This window comes from Hyla sarda, chromosome 1 (genome assembly GCF_029499605.1).
Source record: "Hyla sarda isolate aHylSar1 chromosome 1, aHylSar1.hap1, whole genome shotgun sequence".
Taxonomy (NCBI): domain Eukaryota; kingdom Metazoa; phylum Chordata; class Amphibia; order Anura; family Hylidae; genus Hyla; species Hyla sarda.
Window position 1 is genome coordinate 258481045 of NC_079189.1, and position 17318 is coordinate 258498362.

Genomic DNA, 17318 nt, shown 5'->3' on the forward strand with positions numbered 1-17318 from the left:
TTTTGCTCTGTTGCCGCCTTCCTCTCCGATTCCGAAAAGGATTTATTGATGCTTAAATGCACAGTATAAAAATCATGAAGTTGTCAATGGCCATCCTAAGCTGAACGCGCCTGCTCTCGTCAGATCGCAGACTGCTACCCAGCTTAGGGCCCGGTAAGTACCAGCATGGGAGACTGGCTGGGAATCCCGGGTGCCGTTGACATTTTGCTCTATTGCTGCTTTCCGCTCCGATTCCGAAAAGAATTTATTGATGCTTAAATCCACAGTATACAAGGTGTGAAGCTGTCGACGGCCATCCTAAGCTTAACGCGCCTGCTCTTGTCAGATCGCAGACTGGTACAGATCTTAGGGCCCGGTAAGTACCGGCATGGGACACTGGCTCGGAATCCCGGCTGCCGTTGACATTTTGCTCTGTTGCCGCCTTCCGTTTCCGATTCCGAAAAGGATTTATTGATGCTTAAATGCACAGTATAAAGGGCAAGAAGCTGTCAACGGCCATCCTAAGCTGAACGTGCCTGCTCTCGTCAGATCGCAGACTGCTACCCAGCTTAGGGCTCGGAAAGTACCAGCATGGGAGACTGGCTGGGAATCCCAGGTGTCGTTGACATTTTGCTCTGTTGCCGCCTTACGCTCCGATTCCGAAAAGGATTTATTGATGCTTAAATCCACAGTATACAGGGTGTGAAGATGTCTACGGCCATCCTAAGCTGAATGCGCCTGTTCTCGTCAGATCGCAGACTGCTACCCAGCTTCGGGCCTGGTAAGTACCAGCATGGGAGACTGGCTGGGGATCCCGGGTGGAGTTGACATTTTGCTCTGTTTCTGCTACGAGTCCGAAAATTATTTATTGATGCTTAAATCCACAGTATACAAAGTGTGAAGCTGTCAATGGCCATCCTAAGCTGAACGCGCCTGCTCTCGTCAGATCGCAGACTTCTACCCAGCTTAGGGCCTGGTAAGTACCAGCATGGGAGACTGGCTGGGAATCCCGGGTGCAGTTGACATTTTAATCTTTTGCCGCCTTCCGCTCCGATTCGGAAAAGGATTTATTGATGCTTAAATCCACAATACACAGGGTGTGAAGCTGTCAACGGCCATCCTAAGCCTGAACGTGCCTGCTCTCCTCAAATCACAGACTGCTGCCCGGCAGTTACCGGCATGGGAGACTGGCTGGCAATACAAGGTGCCATTGACATTTTGCTCTGTTGCCGCCTTCCTCTCCGATTAATAAAAATATTTATTGATGCTTAAATCCACAATATACAAGGCGTGAAGATGTCAACGGCCATCCTAAGCTGAACGCGCCTGCTCTCGTCAGATCGCAGACCTCTACCCAGCTTAGGGCCCAGTAAGTACCGGCATGGGAGACTGGCTGGGAATCCGGGTGCAGTTGACATTTTGCTCTGTTGCCGCCTTCCGTTCCGATTCCGAAAAGGATTTATTGATGCTTAAATGCACAGTATAAAAAGCATGAAGCTGTCAATGGCCATCCTAAGATGAACGCGCCTGCTCTCGTCAGATTGCAGACTGATACCCAGCTTAGGGCCTGGTAAGTACCAGCATGGGAGACTGGCTGGGAATCCCGGGTGCAGTTGACATTTTAATCTGTTGCCGCCTGCCGCTCCGATTCGGAAAAGGATTTATTGATGCTTAAATGCACAGTATAAAGGGCGTGAAGCTGTCAACGGCCATCCTAAGCTGAACGCGCCTGCTCTCGTCAGATCGCAGACTGCTACCCAGCTTAGGGCCCGGTAGGTACCAGCATAGGAGACTGGCTGGGAATCCCAGGTGTTGTTGACATTTTGCTCTGTAGCCGCCTTCCGCTCCGATTCCGAAAAGGATTTATTGATGCTTAAATCCACAGTATACAGGATGTGAAGCCGTCTACGGCTATCTTAAGCTGAATATGCCTGTTCTTGTCAGATCGCAGACTGCTGCCCGGCAAGTACGGGCATGGGAGACTGGCTGGCAATCCAAGGTGCTATTGACATTTTGCTCTGTTGCCGCCTTCCTCTCCGATTCCGAAAAGGATTTATTGATGCTTAAATGCACAGTATAAAAAGCATGAAGTTGTCAATGGCTGTCCTAAGCTGAACGTGCCTGCTCTCGTCAGATCGCAGACTGCTACCCAGCTTAGGGCCCGGTAAGTACTGGCATGGGAGACTGGCTGGGAATCCCGGGTGCGGTTGACATTTTGCTCTATTGCTGCCTTCCGCTCCGATTCCGAAAATAATTTATTGATGCTTAAATCCACAGTATACAAGGTGTGAAGCTGTCGACGGCCATCCTAAGCTTAACACGCCTGCTCTTGTCAGATCGCAGACTGGTACAGATCTTAGGGCCCGGTAAGTACTGACATGGGACACTGGCTGGGAATCCCGGCTGCCGATGACATTTTGCTCTGTTGCCGCCTTCCGTTTCCGATTCCGAAAAGGATTTATTGATGCTTAAATGCACAGTATAAAGGGCGAGAAGCTGTCAACGGCCATCCTAAGCTGAACGTGCCTGCACTCGTCAGATCGCAGACTGCTATCCAGCTTAGGGCCTGGTAAGTACCAGCAGGGGAGACTGGCTGGGAATCCCGGGTGTCGTTGACATTTTGCTCTGTTGCCGCCTTCCGTTCCGATTCCGAAAAGGATTTATTGATGCTTAAATGCACAGTATAAAAATCATGAAGCTGTCAATGGCCATCCTAAGCTGAACGCGCCTGCTCTCGTCAGATCGCAGACTGCTACCCAGCTTAGGGCCTGGTAAGTACTGGCATGGGACACTGGCTGGGAATCTCGGCTGCCGTTGACATTTTGCTCTGTTGCCGCCTTCCGTTCCGATTCCGAAAAGGATTTATTGATGCCTAAATGCACAGTATAAAGGGCGAGAAGCTGTCAACGGCCATCCTAAGCTGAACGCGCCTGCTCTCGTCAGATTGCAGACTGCTACCCAGTTTAGGGCACAGTAAGTACCGGCATGGGAGACTGGCTGGGAATCCCGGGTGCAGTTGACATTTTGCTCTGTTGCCGCCTTCCGCTCCGATTCCGAAAAAGGATTTATTGATGCTTAAATGCGCAGTATAAAAATCACGAAGCTGTCAATGGCCATCCTAAGCTGAACACGTCTGCTCTTGTCACATCGCAGACTGCTAAGCAGCTTAGGGCCCGGTAAGTACTGGCATGGGAGACTGGCTGGGAATCCCGGTTGACATTTTGCTCTTATGCCGCCTTCAGTTCCGATTCCGAAAAGGATTTATTGATGCTTAAATGCACAGTATACAAAGTGTGAAGCTGTCAACGGCTATCCTAAGCTGAACGCGCCTGCTCTCGTCAGATCGCAGACTGCTACCCAGCTTAGGGCCTGGTAAGTACCAGCATGGGAGACTGGCTGGGAATCCCAGGTGCAGTTGACATTTTAATCTGTTGCTGCCTTCCGCTCCGATTCGGAAAAGGATTTATTGATGCTTAAATGCACAGTATAAAGGGCGTGAAGCTGTCAACGGCCATCCTAAGCTGAACGCGCCTGCTCTCGTCAGATCGCAGACTGCTACCCAGCTTAGGGCCCGGTAAGTACCAGCATGGGAGACTGGCTGGGAATCCCAGGTGTTGTTGACATTTTGCTCTGTAGCCGCCTTCCGCTCCGATTCCGAAAAGGATTTATTGATGCTTAAATGCACAGTATAAAAAGCATGAAGCTGTCAATGGCCATCCTAAGCTGAACGCGCCTGCTCTCGTCAGATTGCAGACTGCTACCCAGCTTAGGGCCCGGTAAGTACTGGCATGGGAGACTGGCTGGGAATACCGGTTGCCATTGACATTTTGCTCTATTGCTGCCTTCCGCTCCGATTCCGAAAATAATTTATTGATGCTTAAATCCACAGTATACAAGGTGTGAAGCTGTCAACGGCCATCCTAAGCTTAACGCGCCTGCTCTCGTCAGATCGCAGACTGGTACAGATCTTAGGGCCCGGTAAGTACCGGCATGGGACACTGGCTGGGAATCCCGGCTGCCGTTGACATTTTGCTCTGTTGCCGCCTTCCGTTCCGATTCCGAAAAGGATTTATTGATGCTTAAATGCACAGTATACAAAGTGTGAACGTGTCAACGGCCATCCTAAGCTGAATGCGCCTGCTCTCGTCAGATCGCAGACTGATACCCAGCTTAGGGCCTGGTAAGTACCAGCATGGGAGACTGGCTGGGAATCCCGGGTGCAGTTGACATTTTAATCTGTTGCCGCCTTCCGCTCCGATTCGGAAAAGGATTTATTGATGCTTAAATGCACAGTATAAAGGGCGTGAAGCTGTCAACGGCCATCCTAAGCTGAATGCGCCTGCTCTCGTCAGATTGCAGACTGCTACCCAGCTTAGGGCCCGGTAAGTACTGGCATGGGAGACTGGCTGGGAATCCCGGGTGCGGTTGACATTTTGCTCTATTGCTGCCTTCCGCTCCGATTCCGAAAATAATTTATTGATGCTTAAATCCACAGTATACAAGGTGTGAAGCTGTCGACGGCCATCCTAAGCTTAACGCGCCTGCTCTTGTCAGATCGCAGACTGGTACAGATCTTAGGGCCCGGTAAGTACCGACATGGGACACTGGCTGGGAATCCCGGCTGCCGATGACATTTTGCTCTGTTGCCGCCTTCCGTTTCCGATTCCGAAAAGGATTTATTGATGCTTAAATGCACAGTATAAAGGGCGAGAAGCTGTCAACGGCCATCCTAAGCTGAACGTGCCTGCACTCGTCAGATCGCAGACTGCTATCCAGCTTAGGGCCTGGTAAGTACCAGCAGGGGAGACTGGCTGTGAATCCCGGGTGTCGTTGACATTTTGCTCTGTTGCCGCCTTACGTTCCGATTCCGAAAAGGATTTATTGATGCTTAAATGCACAGTATAAAAATCATGAAGCTGTCAATGGCCATCCTAAGCTGAACGCGCCTGCTCTCGTCAGATCGCAGACTGCTACCCAGCTTAGGGCCTGGTAAGTACTGGCATGGGACACTGGCTGGGAATCTCGGCTGCCGTTGACATTTTGCTCTGTTGCCGCCTTCCGTTCCGATTCCGAAAAGGATTTATTTATGCCTAAATGCACAGTATAAAGGGCGAGAAGCTGTCAACGGCCATCCTAAGCTGAACGCGCCTGCTCTCGTCAGATTGCAGACTGCTACCCAGCTTAGGGCCCAGTAAGTACCGGCATGGGAGACTGGCTGGGAATCCCGGGTGCAGTTGACATTTTGCTCTGTTGCCGCCTTCCGCTCCGATTCCGAAAAAGGATTTATTGATGCTTAAATGCGCAGTATAAAAATCACGAAGCTGTCAATGGCCATCCTAAGCTGAACACGCCTGCTCTTGTCACATCGCAGACTGCTAAGCAGCTTAGGGCCCGGTAAGTACTGGCATGGGAGACTGGCTGGGAATCCCGGTTGACATTTTGCTCTCATGCCGCCTTCAGTTCCGATTCCGAAAAGGATTTATTGATGCTTAAATGCACAGTATACAAAGTGTGAAGCTGTCAACGGCCATCCTAAGCTGAACGCGCCTGCTCTCGTCAGATCGCAGAATGCTACCCAGCTTAGGGCCTGGTAAGTACCAGCATGGGAGACTGGCTGGGAATCCCGGGTGCAGTTGACATTTTAATCTGTTGCTGCCTTCCGCTCTGATTCGGAAAAGGATTTATTGATGCTTAAATGCACAGTATAAAGGACGTGAAGCTGTCAACGGCCATCCTAAGCTGAACGCGCCTGCTCTCGTCAGATCGCAGACTGCTTCCCAGCTTAGGGCCCGGTAAGTACCAGCATGGGAGACTGGCTGGGAATCCCAGGTGTTGTTGACATTTTGCTCTGTAGCCGCCTTCCGCTCCGATTCCGAAAAGGATTTATTGATGCTTAAATCCACAGTATACAGGGTGTGAAGCCGTCTACGGCTATCCTAAGCTGAATGTGTCTGTTCTTGTCAGATCGCAGACTGCTGCCCGGCAAGTACGGGCATGGGAGACTGGCTGGTAATCCAAGGTGCTATTGACATTTTGCTCTGTTACCGCCTTCCTCTCCGATTCCGAAAAGGATTTATTGATGCTTAAATGCACAGTATAAAAAGCATGAAGCTGTCAATGGCCATCCTAAGCTGAACGCGCCTGCTCTCGTCAGATTGCAGACTGCTACCCAGCTTAGGGCCCGGTAAGTACTGGCATGGGAGACTGGCTGGGAATACCGGTTGCCATTGACATTTTGCTCTATTGCTGCCTTCCGCTTCGATTCCGAAAAGAATTTATTGATGCTTAAATCCACAGTATACAAGGTGTGAAGCTGTCAACGGCCATCCTAAGCTTAACGCGCCTGCTCTCGTCAGATCGCAGACTGGTACAGATCTTAGGGCCCGGTAAGTACCGGCATGGGACACTGGCTGGGAATCCCGGCTGCCGTTGACATTTTGCTCTGTTGCCGCCTTCCGTTCCGATTCCGAAAAGGATTTATTGATGCTTAAATGCACAGTATACAAAGTGTGAACGTGTCAACGGCCATCCTAAGCTGAATGCGCCTGCTCTCGTCAGATCGCAGACTGATACCCAGCTTAGGGCCTGGTAAGTACCAGCATGGGAGACTGGCTGGGAATCCCGGGTGCAGTTGACATTTTAATCTGTTGCCGCCTTCCGCTCCGATTCGGAAAAGGATTTATTGATGCTTAAATGCACAGTATAAAGGGCGTGAAGCTGTCAACGGCCATCCTAAGCTGAACGCGCCTGCTCTCGTCAGATCGCAGACTGCTATCCAGCTTAGGGCCCGGTAGGTACCAGCATGGGAGACTGGCTGGGAATCCCAGGTGTTGTTGACATTTTGCTCTGTAGCCGCCTTCCGCTCCGATTCCGAAAAGGATTTATTGATGCTTAAATCCACAGTATACAGGGTGTGAAGCCGTCTACGGCTATCCTAAGCTGAATGTGCCTGTTCTTGTCAGATCGCAGACTGCTGCCCGGCAAGTACGGGCATGGGAGACTGGCTGGCAATCCAAGGTGCTATTGACATTTTGCTCTGTTGCCGCCTTCCTCTCCGATTCCGAAAAGGATTTATTGATGCTTAAATGCACAGTATAAAAAGCATGAAGCTGTCAATGGCTGTCCTAAGCTGAACGTGCCTGCTCTCGTCAGATCGCAGACTGCTACCCAGCTTAGGGCCCGGTAAGTACCAGCATGGGAGACTGGCTGGGAATCCCAGGTGTCGTTGACCTGTTGCCGCCTTACGCTCCGATTCCAAAAAGGATTTATTGATGCTTAAATCCACAGTATACAGGGTGTGAAGATGTCTACGGCCATCCTAAGCTGAATGCGCCTGTTCTCGTCAGATCGCAGACTGCTACCCAGCTTCGGGCCTGGTAAGTACCAGCATGGGAGACTGGCTGGGAATCCCGGGTGCAGTTGACATTTTGCTCTGTTTCTGCTCCGATTCCGAAAATTATTTATTGATGCTTAAATCCACAGTATACAAAGTGTGAAGCTGTCAACGGCCATCCTAAGCTTAACGCGCCTGCTCTCGTCAGATCGCAGACTGGTACAGATCTTAGGGCCCGGTAAGTACCGGCATGGGACACTGGCTGGGAATCCCGACTGCCGTTGACATTTTGCTCTGTTGTCGCCTTCCGTTCCGGTTCCGATTCCGAAAAGGATTTATTGATGCTTAAATGCACAGTATACAAAGTGTGAACCTGTCAACGGCCATCCTAAGCTGAATGCGCCTGTTCTCGTCAGATCGCAGACTGGTACAGATCTTAGGGCCCGGTAAGTACCAGCATGGGAGACTGGCTGGGAATCCCAGGTGTCGTTGACCTTTTGCTCTGTTGCCGCCTTCCGCTCCGATTCCGAAAATAATTTATTGATGCTTAAATCCACAGTATACAAGGTGTGAAGCTGTCGACGGCCATCCTAAGCTTAACGCGCCTGCACTTGTCCGATCGCAGACTGCTACACAGCTTAGGGCCCGGTAAGAACTGGCATGGGAGACTGGCTGGGAATCCCGGGTGCTGGTGACATTTTGCTCTATTGCTGCCTTCCGCTCCGATTCCGAAAAGAATTTATTGATGCTTAAATCCACAGTATACAAGGTGTGAAGCTGTCGACGGCCATCCTAAGCTTAACGCGCCTGCTCTCGTCAGATCGCAGACTGGTACAGATCTTAGGGTCCGGTAAGTACCGGCATGAGACACTGGCTGGGAATCCCGGCTGCCGTTGACATTTTGCTCTGTTGCCGCCTTCCGTTCCGATTCCGAAAAGGATTTATTGATGCTTAAATGCACAGTATAAAGAGCGAGAAGCTGCAACGGCCATCCTAAGCTGAACGTGCCTGCTCTCGTCAGATCGCAGACTGCTACCCAGCTTAGGGCCCGGTAAGTACCAGAATGGGAGACTGGCTGGGAATCCCAGGTGTCGTTGACATTTTGTTCTGTTGCCGCCTTCCGCTCCGATTCCGAAAAGGATTTATTGATGCTTAAATCCACAGTATACAGGGTGTGAAGATGTCTACGGCCTTCCTAAGCTGAATGCGCCTGTTCTCGTCAGATCGCAGACTGCTACCCAGCTTCGGGCCTGGTAAGTACCAGCATGGGAGACTGGCTGGAATCCCAGCTGCCGTTGACATTTTGCTATGTTTCTGCTCCGATTCCGAAAATTATTTATTGATGCTTAAATCCACAGTATACAAAGTGGGAAGCTGTCAACGGCCATCCTAAGCTGAACGCGCCTGCTCTCGTCAGATCGCAGACTGCTACCCAGCTTAGGGCCCGGTAAGTATCAGCATGGGAGACTGGATGGGAATCCCAGGTGTTGTTGACAATTTGCTCTGTAGCCGCCTTCCGCTTCGATTCCGAAAAGGATTTATTGATGCTTAAATCCACAGTATACAGGGTGTGAAGCCGTCTACGGCTATCCTAAGCTGAATGTGCCTGTTCTTGTCAGATCGCAGACTGCTGCCCGGCAAGTACGGGCATGGGAGACTGGCTGGCAATCCAAGGAACTATTGACATTTTGCTCTGTTGCCGCCTTCCTCTCCGATTCCGAAAAGGATTTATTGATGCTTAAATGCACAGTATAAAAAGCATGAAGCTGTCAATGGCCATCCTAAGTTGAACGCGCCTGCTCTCGTCAGATCGCAGACTGCTACCCAGCTTAGGGCGCGGTAAGTACTGGCATGGGAGACTGGCTGGGAATCCCAGGTGCCGTTGACATTTTGCTCTATTGCTGCCCTCCGCTCCGATTCCGAAAAGAATTTATTGATGCTTAAATCCACAGTATACAAGGTGTGAAGCTGTCGACGGCCATCCTAAGCTGAACGCGCCTGCTCTCGTCAGATCGCAGACTGCTACCCAGCTTAGTCCCGGAAAGTACCAGCATGGGAGACTGGCTGGGAATCCCAGGTGTTGTTGACATTTTGCTCTGTAGCCGCCTTCCGCTCTGATTCCGAAAAGGATTTATTGGTGCTTAAATCCACAGTATACAGGGTGTGAAGCCGTCTACGGCTATCCTAAGCTGAATGTGCCTGTTCTTGTCAGATCGCAGACTGCTGCCCGGCAAGTACGGGCATGGGAGACTGGCTGGCAATCCAAGGTGCTATTGACATTTTGCTCTGTTGCCGCCTTCCTCTCCGATTCCGAAAAGGATTTATTGATGCTTAAATGCACAGTATAAAAAGCATGAAGCTGTCAATGGCCATCCTAAGCTGAACGCGCCTGCACTTGTCCGATCGCAGACTGCTACCCAGCTTAGGGCCCGGTAAGTACTGGCATGGGAGACTGGCTGGGAATCCTGGGTGCTGTTGAAATTTTGCTCTATTGCTGCCTTCCGCTCCGATTCCGAAAAGAATTTATTGATGCTTAAATCCACAGTATACAAGGTGTGAAGCTGTCGACGGCCATCCTAAGCTTAACTCGCCTGCTCTCGTCAGATCGCAGACTGGTACAGATTTTAGGGCCCGGTAAGTACCGGCATGAGACACTGGCTGGGAATCCCGGCTGCCGTTGACATTTTGCTCTGTTGCCGCCTTCCGTTCCGATTCCGAAAAGGATTTATTGATGCTTAAATGCACAGTATAAAGGGCGAGATGCTGTCAACGGCCATCCTAAGCTGAACGCGCCTGGTCTCGTCAGATCGCAGACTGCTACCCAACTTAGGGCCTGGTAAGTACTGTTATGCGAGACTGGCTGGGAATCCCAGGTGCCGTTGACATTTTGCTCTATTGCTGCCCACCGCTTCGATTCCGAAAATAATTTATTGATGCTTAAATCCACAGTATACAAGGTGTGAAGCTGTCGACGGCCATCCTAAGCTTAACGCGCCTGCTCTCGTCAGATCGCAGACTGGTACAGATCTTAGGGCCCGGTAAGTACCGGCATGGGACACTGGCTGGGAATCCCGGCTGCCGTTGACATTTTGCTCTGTTGCCGCCTTACGCTCCGATTCCGAAAAGAATTTATTGATGCTTAAATCCACAGTATACAGGGTGTGAAGATGTCTACGGCCATCCTAAGCTGAATGCGCCTGTTCTCGTCAGATCGCAGACTGCTTCCCAGCTTCGGGCCTGGTAAGTACCAGCATGGGAGACTGGCTGGGAATCCCGGGTGCAGTTGACATTTTGCTCTGTTTCTGCTCCGATTCCGAAAATTATTTATTGATGCTTAAATCCACAGTATACAAAGAGAGAAGCTATCAACGGCCATCCTAAGCTGAACGCGCCTGCTCTCGTCAGATCGCAGACTGCTACCCAGCTTAGGGCCCGTTAAGTACCATTATGGGAGACTGGCTGGGAATCCCAGGTGTCATTGACATTTTGCTCTGTTGCCGCCTTACGCTCCGATTCCGAAAAGGATTTATTGATGCTTAAATCCACAGTATACAGGGTGTGAAGATGTCTACGGCCATCCTAAGCTGAATGCGCCTGTTCTCGTCAGATCGCAGACTGGTACAGATCTTAGGGCCCGGTAAGTACCGGCATGGGACACTGGCTGGGAATCCCGGCTGCCGTTGACATTTTGCTCTGTTGCCGCCTTCCGTTCCGATTCCGAAAAGGATTTATTGATGCTTAAATGCACAGTATAAAGGGCGAGAAGCTGTCAACGGCCATCCTAAGCTGAACGCGCCTGCTCTCGTCAGATCGCAGACTGCTACCCAGCTTAGGGCCCGGTAATTACCAGCATGGGAGACTGGCTGGGAATCCCGGCTGCCGTTGACATTTTGCTCTGTTGCCGCCTTCCGTTTCGATTCCGAAAAGGATTTATTGATGCTTAAATGCACAGTATACAAAATGTGAAGCTGTCAACGGCCATCCTAAGCTGAACACGCCTGCTCTCATCAGATCGCAGACTGCTACCCAGCTTAGGGCCTGGTAAGTACCAGCATGGGAGACTGGCTGGGAATCCCGGGTGCAGTTGACATTTTAATCTGTTGCCGCCTTCCGTTCTGATTCTGAAAAGGATTTATTGATGCTTAAATGCACAGTATACAGGGTGTGAAGATGTCTACGGCCATCCTAAGCTAGATGCGCCTGTTCTCGTCAGCTCGCAGACTGCTTCCCAGCTTCGGGCCTGGTAAGTACCAGCATGGGAGACTGGCTGGGAATCCTGGGTGCAGTTGACATTTTGCTCTGTTTCTGCTCCGATTCCGAAAATTATTTATTGATGCTTAAATCCACAGTATACAAAGTGTGAAGCTGTCAACGGCCATCCTAAACTGAACGCGCCTGCTCTCGTCAGATCACAGACTGCTACCCAGCTTAGGGCCCGTTAAGTACCAGCATGGGAGACTGGCTGGGAATCCCAGGTGTCGTTGATATTTTGCTCTGTTGCCGCCTTACGCTCCAATTCCGAAAAGGATTTATTGATGCTTAAATCCACAGTATACAGGGTGTGAAGATGTCTACGGCCATCCTAAGCTGAATGCGCCTGTTCTCGTCAGATCGCAGACTGGTACAGATCTTAGGGCCCGGTAAGTACCGGCATGGGACACTGGCTGGGAATCCCGGCTGCCGTTGACATTTTGCTCTGTTGCCGCCTTCCGTTCCGATTCCGCAAAGGATTTATTGATGCTTAAATGCACAGTATAAAGGGCAAGAAGCTGTCAACGGCCATCCTAAGCTGAACGCGCCTGCTCTCGTCAGATCGCAGACTGCTATCCAGCTTAGGGCCCGGTAAGTACCAGCATGGGAGACTGGCTGGGAATCCCGGCTGCCGTTGACATTTTGCTCTGTTGCCGCCTTCCGTTTCTATTCTGAAAAGGATTTATTGATGCTTAAATGCACAGTATACAAAATGTGAAGCTGTCAACGGCCATCCTAAACTGAACGCGCCTGCTCTCGTCAGATCGCAGACTGCTACCCAGCTTAGGGCCCGGTAAGTACCAGCATGGGAGACTGGCTGGGAATCCCGGGTGCAGTTGACATTTTGCTCTGTTGCCGCCTTCCGCTCCGATTCGGAAAATTATTTATTGATGCTTAAATGCACAGTATAAAGGGCGTGAAGCTGTCAACGACCATCCTGAGCTGAACGCGCCTGCTCTCGTCAGATCACAGACTGCTACCCAGCTTAGGCCCGGTAAGTACCAGCATGGGAGACTGGCTGGGAATCCCAGGTGTTGTTGACATTATGCTCTGTAGCCGCCTTCCGCTCCGATTCCGAAAAGGATTTATTGATGCTTAAATCCACAGTATACAGGGTGTGAAGCCGTCTACGGCTATCCTAAGCTGAATGTGCCTGTTCTTGTCAGATCGCAGACTTTTACCCAGCTTAGGGCCCGGTAAGTACCAGCATGGGAGACTGGCTGGGAATCTCAGGTGTTGTTGACATTTTGCTCTGTAGCTCTGTAGACATTTTGCTCCGATTCCGAAAAGGATTTATTGATGCTTAAATCCACAGTATACAGGGTGTGAAGCCGTCTACGGCTATCCTAAGCTGAATGTGCCTGTTCTTGTCAGATCGCAGACTGCTGCCCGGCAAGTACGGGCATGGGAGACTGGCTGGCAATCCAAGGTGCTATTGACATTTTGCTCTGTTGCTGCCTTCCTCTCCGATTCCGAAAAGGATTTATTGATGCTTAAATGCACAGTATAAAAAGCATGAAGCTGTCAATGGCCATCCTAAGCTGAACGCGCCTGCACTCGTCCGATCGCAGACTGCTACTCAGCTTAGGGCCCGGTAAGTACTGGCATGGGAGACTGGCTGGGAATCCTGGGTGCTGTTGACATTTTGCTCTATTGCTGCCTTCCGCTCCGATTCCGAAAAGAATTTATTGATGCTTAAATCCACAGTATACAAGGTGTGAAGCTGTCGACGGCCATCCTAAGCTTAACTCGCCTGCTCTCGTCAGATCGCAGACTGGTACAGATTTTAGGGCCCGGTAAGTACCGGCATGAGACACTGGCTGGGAATCCCGGCTGCCGTTGACATTTTGCTCTGTTGCCGCCTTCCCTTCCGATTCCGAAAAGGATTTATTGATGCTTAAATGCACAGTATAAAGGGTGAGAAGCTGTCAACGACCATCCTAAGCTGAACGCGCCTGCTCTCGTCAGATCGCAGACTGCTACCCAGCTTAGGGCCCGGTAAGTACTGGCATGGGAGACTGGCTGGGAATCCCAGGTGCCGTTGACATTTTGCTCTATTGCTGCCCTCTGCTTCGATTCCGAAAAGAATTTATTGATGCTTAAATCCACAGTATACAAGGTGTGAAGCTGTCGACGGCCATCCTAAGCTTAACGCGCCTGCTCTCGTCAGATCGCAGACTGGTACAGATCTTAGGGCCCGGTAAGTACCGGCATGGGACACTGGCTGGGAATCCCGGCTGCCGTTGACATTTTGCTCTGTTGCCGCCTTACGCTCCGATTCCGAAAAGGATTTATTGATGCTTAAATCCACAGTATACAGGGTGTGAAGATGTCTACGGCCATCCTAAGCTGAATGCGCCTGTTCTCGTCAGATCGCAGACTGGTACAGATCTTAGGGCCCGGTAAGTACCGGCATGGGACACTGGCTGGGAATCCCGGCTGCCGTTGACATTTTGCTCTGTTGCCGCCTTCCGTTCCGTTCCGATTCCGAAAAGGATTTATTGATGCTTAAATGCACAGTATAAAGAGCGAGAAGCTGTCAACAGCCATCCTTAGCTGTATGCGCCTCCTCTCGTCCGATTGCAGACTGCTACCCAGCTTAGGGCCCGGTAAGTACCAGCATGGGAGACTGGCTGGGAATCCCGGCTGCCGTTGACATTTTGCTCTGTTGCCGCCTTCCGTTCCGATTCCGAAAAGGATTTATTGATGCTTCAATGCACAGTATACAAAGTGTGAACCTGTCAATGGCCATCCTAAGCTGAATGCGCCTGCTCTCGGCAGATCGCAGACTGATACCCAGCTTAGGGCCTGGTAAGTACCAGCATGGGAGACTGGCTGGGAATCCCGGGTGCAGTTGACATTTTAATCTGTTGCCGCCTTCCGCTCCGATTCGGAAAAGGATTTATTGATGCTTAAATGCACAGTATAAAGGGCGTGAAGCTGTCAACGGCCATCCTAAGCTGAACGCGCCTGCTCTCGTCAGATCGCAGACTGCTACCCAGCTCAGGGCCCGGTAGGTACCAGCATGGGAGACTGGCTGGGAATCCCAGGTGTTGTTGACATTTTGCTCTGTAGCCGCCTTCCGCTCCGATTCCGAAAAGGATTTATTGATGCTTAAATCCACAGTATACAGGGTGTGAAGCCGTCTACGGCTATCCTAAGCTGAATGTGCCTGTTGTTGTCAGATCGCAGACTGCTGCCCGGCAAATACGGGCATGGGAGACTGGCTGGCAATCCAAGGTGCTATTGACATTTTGCTCTGTTGCTGCCTTCCTCTCCGATTCCGAAAAGGATTTATTGATGCTTAAATGCACAGTATAAAAAGCATGAAGCTGTCAATGGCTGTCCTAAGCTGAACGCGCCTGCTCTCATCAGATCGCAGACTGCTACCCAGCTTAGGGCCTGGTAAGTACTGGCATGGGAGACTGGCTGGGAATCCCGGGTGCCGTTGACATTTTGCTCTATTGCTGCCTTCCGCTCCGATTCCGAAAAGAATTTATTGATGCTTAAATCCACAGTATACAAGGTGTGAAGCTGTCGACGGCCATCCTAAGCTTAACGCGCCTGCTCTTGTCAGATCGCAGACTGGTACAGATCTTTGGGCCGGTAAATACCGGCATGGGACACTGGCTGGGAATCCCGGCTGCCGTTGACATTTTGCTCTGTTGCCGCCTTCCGTTTCCGATTCCGAAAAGGATTTATTGATGCTTAAATGCACAGTATAAAGGGCGAGAAGCTGTCAACGGCCATCCTAAGCTGAACGTGCCTGCTCTCGTCAGATCGCAGACTGCTACCCAGCTTAGGGCCCGGTAAGTACCAGCATGGGAGACTGGCTGGGAATCCCAGGTGCAGTTGACCTTTTGCTCTGTTGCCGCCTTATGCTCCTTACGCTTACGATTTATTGATGCTTAAATCCACAGTATACAGGGTGTGAAGATGTCTACGGCCATCCTAAGCTGAATGCGCCTGTTCTTGTCAGATCGCAGACTGTTACCCAGCTTAGGGCCTGGTAAGTACCAGCATGGGAGACTGTCTGGGAATCCCGGGTGCAGTTGACACTTTAATCTGTTGCCGCCTTCCGCTCCGATTCGGAAAAGGATTTATTGATGCTTAAATCCACAATACACAGGGTGTGAAGCTGTCAATGGCCATCCTAAGCCTGAACGTGCCTGCTTCTCCTCAGATCGCAGACTGCTGCCCGGCAGTTACCGGCATGGGAGACTGGCTGGCAATCCAAGGTGCCGTTGACATTTTGCTTTGTTGCCGCCTTCCTCTCCGATTAATAAAAATATTTATTGATGCTTAAATCCACAGTATACAAGGCGTGAAGATGTCAACGGCCATCCTAAGCTGAACGCGCCTGCTCTCGTCAGATCGCAGACTGCTACCCAGCTTAGGGCCCAGTAAGTACTGGCATGGGAGACTGGCTGGGAATCCCGGGTGCAGTTGACATTATGCCCTGTTGCCGCCTTCCGTTCCGATTCCGAAAAGGATTTATTGATGCTTAAATGCACAGTATAAAAAGCATGAAGCTGTCAATGGCCATCCTAAGCTGAACGCGCCTGCTCTCGTCAGATCGCAGACTGCTACCCAGCCTAGGGCCCATTAAGTACCGGCATGGGAGAGTGGCTGGGAATCCCGGGTGTAGTTGACATTTTGCTCTGTTGCCGCCTTCCGTTCCGATTCCGAAAAGGATTTATTGATGCTTAAATGCACAGTATAAAAATCATGAAGCTGTCAATGGCCATCCTAAGCTGAACGCGCCTGCTCTCGTCAGATCGCAGACTGCTACCCAGCTTAGGGCCTGGTAAGTACTGGCATGGGACACTGGCTGGGAATCCCGGCTGCCGTTGACATTTTGCTCTGTTGCCGCCTTCCGTTCCGATTCCGAAAAGGATTTATTGATGCCTAAATGCACAGTATAAAGGGCGAGAAGCTGTCAACGGCCATCCTAAGCTGAACGCACCTGCTCTCGTCAGATTGCAGACTGCTACCCAGCTTAGGGCTCAATAAGTACCGGCATGGGAGACTGGCTGGGAATCCCGGGTGCAGTTGACATTTTGCTCTGTTGCCGCCTTCCGCTCCGATTCCGAAAAAGGATTTATTGATGCTTAAATGCGCAGTATGAAAATCATGAAGCTGTCAATGGCCATCCTAAGCTGGACGCGCCTGCTCTCGTCACATCGCAGACTGCTACCCAGCTTAGGGCCCGGTAAGTACTGGCATGGGAGACTGGCTGGGAATCCCGGTTGCCGTTGACATTTTGCTCCTATGCCGCCTTCAGTTCCGATTCCGAAAAGGATTTATTGATGCTTAAATGCACAGTATACAAAGTGTGAAGCTGTCAACGGCCATCCTAAGCTGAACGCGCCTGCTCTCGTCAGATCGCAGACTGCTACCCAGCTTAGGGCCTGGTAAGTACCAGCGTGGGAGACTGGCTGGGAATCCCGGGTGCAGTTGACATTTTAATCTGTTGCTGCCTTCCGCTCCGATTCGGAAAAGGATTTATTGATGCTTAAATGCACAGTATAAAGGGCGTGAAGCTGTCAACGGCCATCCTAAGCTGAACGCGCCTGCTCTCGTCAGATTGCAGACTGCTACCCAGCTTAGGGCCCGGTAAGTACCAGCATGGGAGACTGGCTGGGAATCCCGGGTGGAGTTGACATTTTGCTCTGTTTCTGCTACGAGTCCGAAAATTATTTATTGATACTTAAATCCACAGTATACAAAGTGTGAAGCTGTCAACGGCCATTCT

The 17318-nt window shown here is 50.9% G+C and overlaps 12 pseudogenes; all 12 read left to right on the top strand.

Annotated features, from left to right (window-relative positions):
• Positions 1-82: 82 nt before the first annotated feature.
• LOC130317119 (5S ribosomal RNA) lies at positions 83-202 on the top strand (annotated as a pseudogene).
• Positions 203-1680: 1478 nt separating this feature from the next.
• LOC130333291 (5S ribosomal RNA) lies at positions 1681-1800 on the top strand (annotated as a pseudogene).
• A 1480-nt stretch (positions 1801-3280) lies between these two features.
• Positions 3281-3400, top strand: LOC130352693 (5S ribosomal RNA; annotated as a pseudogene).
• An 82-nt stretch (positions 3401-3482) lies between these two features.
• LOC130320150 (5S ribosomal RNA) lies at positions 3483-3602 on the top strand (annotated as a pseudogene).
• Positions 3603-5498: 1896 nt separating this feature from the next.
• LOC130331403 (5S ribosomal RNA) lies at positions 5499-5618 on the top strand (annotated as a pseudogene).
• Positions 5619-6698: 1080 nt separating this feature from the next.
• Positions 6699-6818, top strand: LOC130352325 (5S ribosomal RNA; annotated as a pseudogene).
• A 4464-nt stretch (positions 6819-11282) lies between these two features.
• Positions 11283-11402, top strand: LOC130335784 (5S ribosomal RNA; annotated as a pseudogene).
• Positions 11403-12083: 681 nt separating this feature from the next.
• Positions 12084-12203, top strand: LOC130332890 (5S ribosomal RNA; annotated as a pseudogene).
• Positions 12204-13490: 1287 nt separating this feature from the next.
• Positions 13491-13610, top strand: LOC130323070 (5S ribosomal RNA; annotated as a pseudogene).
• Positions 13611-14897: 1287 nt separating this feature from the next.
• On the top strand, positions 14898-15017 carry LOC130346724 (5S ribosomal RNA; annotated as a pseudogene).
• Positions 15018-15301: 284 nt separating this feature from the next.
• Positions 15302-15421, top strand: LOC130352403 (5S ribosomal RNA; annotated as a pseudogene).
• A 1485-nt stretch (positions 15422-16906) lies between these two features.
• LOC130352505 (5S ribosomal RNA) lies at positions 16907-17026 on the top strand (annotated as a pseudogene).
• Positions 17027-17318: the final 292 nt, after the last annotated feature.